Here is a 3,309-nt window from a genome sequence, read left to right on the forward strand (position 1 = left end):
CAACTGTATTGTGTAAAACAAGTAAATAAATAATTACCAATTCATTGTATTAATTTAGTACTGTTCTCAATTATGTAAAAATTTTAGAGCTATTAGTGATCTTTTTTTTTTATTATTATTTATTTTTTTTTTTATTTATTTATTTATTTATTTATTTATTTATTTATTTTTTTGCAACACTAAGCTCTGGATTAATATATTTCATTCTTTTAGGTTACTGAAATCAAGCATATGTTCATTCTGTCAAATTTTTTTTTTCTTTAATAGTCAAGATAAAGTTCTGATTTTAAATTGCCATTTTAATTGGAAACGAAATATTTCTGGATTCTTAATATGCTATTTAGCTTAATGTGCTATTAGTTGTACTTCATACATTCAGGTTTTAGACTTTTATAAAAAGGAAAAACAAAAGTGAATATGTTTTTAGCTGAAATTTTTTATTAAATTATGAACTAATATTGCCTTATCCTCATCAAACAACTCGGCTGCTCCATTGTAGGCAAAATGATTTTTTTCAACAGTATTCAAATAGCTTGAAATTGCATTAATTAAAAGTTTTTTTTTGTCCCAAAACGAAATAGCATTTAAAATACAAGGAAACTCTTATTACTTTGTTTTCTGTTATTTAAGATTGAAAAAATCTCCAAATATGTGTTGGGGGGGGGGGGGAAGGCTGCCTCACTCCCAACTGAATTTTTGCATTTAAAATTCTCATAATTATTTTTTTTCTTAAAGAAAGCCATTATCATCAATAGCTATTTTTTTTTTTGCAGGGTGAGATGCCAAATTGAATTTTTATCGAAACTATAAAATAAGTTTTTTGTCTTTTTAAAGCTTTAAGAAATAAAAATTAACATGAACCTAAGCAATGAATTTTACGTTTTATGACTACTGTGAAATTATTTTAGATAGTAAATAAAATAAATGTGAAAATGTATATAAACAGTTCTGAGGCTGCTACATTGTAAATCAAGATATTTTATTGACAGCTAGTTCAAGTAGCTTAAATTACATTACCAAGAGTTATTTTTTTGAAGCCACTTGGTATAAGAAAATTCGAATAATAAATAAGAATTTGATCAAATTCTGTTGCTTAGAACTTGAAAATTTCCAATTATATGTGTAATATAAGGGCTACCTCTTTAAAGTTTTATCACAGCGAACTAAAATTTTGCATTTTAAATTCTTATTTATAATAGCTATAATAATAAATTCTTATATCAATAATTTTTTAAAAAAATGGAAAGTCCTAAACATAAATAGACAAGTAAGAAGGTACATAAAAATGATAATAAAAATTTTCATTCGAGGAATGCAATATGCCAAAACTGCTTTTCGAGCTGCTTTATTAAAAGATTGTTGGACTCGCCATTTTCCAAAGAGCTTGGAAAAAAATAATAGAATACAATGCACCAAAGCAACGAATGACATAATTATCTAAGAGTGAAATTGATCTGAAAAAAACTGAAAGACGTTCAATATATGTATTTTATAGTGATGATAGATATACTTAACTAAAATTGCTTTAATTGGCTTTTTTATTTTTTTAATTTATATTTTTTAAAATTGCTTCATTTTGTCAAATAACATTGGGGCTGCAAACCTGATGGAATTTTTAAGTGAAAAAAAAAAAGTCATCATTGTCATGATAAAAATGTTCGTAACTAAATGAGCTACAAAATGAAGTTAATTGAATTTTTAAAAAAATTGAATTAAAAAATAAAATAGTCAAATAAAGCTCACTACACAATATAAAGCACTATAAACGGTCACCCGACGCCGAACGGTCTGTCTGTGGACGACACCTAGGGACGCCGTGAGACCGTCGCTTTAATGTGGGTTAGTCCGCCCTAAGGCGATCCTGGGTCGTTTCTGCGCCGTCCCTTAATAGTCGCCGTCCGTCTCCCGGATGTCAGACGGTGCCCTTCTGGGGACGTCTACAGACCGTTATTGAACCCGGACATGGGGGCAGACTTAGGACGCCGGAGAGTGACGTTGCCGAGACGCCTCTATCGTCAGCAGATGACGTCCCAGTGACACCTGGGCGACGACATTATGCTGAGTGGGTATCATTTTATTACCAATCTCTGAACTTTCAATATTTATTGCCACAGTATCCAACTATTTATTGCTGCTTTTTCCAAAGCTTATGCATAACGGCATGAGGTTGGAAAAGCGATATACGGTTTATTTTGACACAAAAGTTAATATTGTTTCTCTTGAAAGTTGCGTATGCTGTATCTATGTTACAAAAAAAGAAAAGAGAGAAAATATTAAAATTTTTAATGAACCATTTCTAATGAAAAATGTTACAACTATTATTTTGCAGAAAAAGTTTGCAAAATTACTGCATCTAGGGGTTCCCCCCTCCCCTTAAGAGCAAGGGTGCACCCCCTCCAAAATAAGATCCCATAACAGGGAAAATATCACTCGAAATACCCCCCCCCCCCATAACAATTTCGATGGTGCAGTGCGCCATGACCTCCCCAAGGTGGGTACCCCTCTGCATCTATGTGTTTCGTAGTTGTCCCTACCCCCCAATTGGGAGCAGCACCCAGGATACCCTTAAAATTTCTGTGGTACGGTTCGCACTCAAGGGGGTCAATTAATATGTTATCAAAATTAAGGTAGTTAGTACAACGAGGGGGGCCTCCGTAGCTCTGTGGTAGAAGCTTCGTCTTCCAAGCCGAAGATCGTAGGTTCGATTCCCGCCTGTGCCTTGAGTGTTATTTCCTTCTCTAGTGTTGTAAATCTTTCCTGTGTGTGTCCGGAGGCAAGGCGCTTGCACGCAGTCCTCTATCAATGTGAAGCTGTCTAGCTTCTAAATAAATAATAGATAAATAAAGTGCAACGAGTGGGACTTCAGAGGAGACAGCATGATTGAAATTTTTAGGGAGAGGAGGTTGACTAAAAGTTGTCTTTGTCGTTTTTAGGGGATCTCATTTTGGGATGCATTTGAGGGGAGGGGATATCATTGTTCTTGAGGGGGAAGAGGAGCATCTCTGATTTAGGAAAGATTTTTTTGGTGCAAATGGAATTTCATAAAAAATGCGGAAATAACTGTAACGTCATTTAGTTTGTTATGATTCAAAATATATAACTTTAGAATACAGAACAAACCAGTTTATTTTCTTAAAATAATTTGCATTTAATGATGTTCACCATTCTTGAAAATACCAAATACATGAAAAAAGTACACTTAAAATCGGAAAGAACATACTCCTTCAGGAAGTGTTTCTAAATAGGAAAAATAAACTGCAACTGTATCGCTTATGGTATCGCACTTTTTTTTTGGCATCATGTTCGTCA

This window comes from Uloborus diversus, chromosome 2 (assembly GCF_026930045.1).
Source record: "Uloborus diversus isolate 005 chromosome 2, Udiv.v.3.1, whole genome shotgun sequence".
Taxonomy (NCBI): domain Eukaryota; kingdom Metazoa; phylum Arthropoda; class Arachnida; order Araneae; family Uloboridae; genus Uloborus; species Uloborus diversus.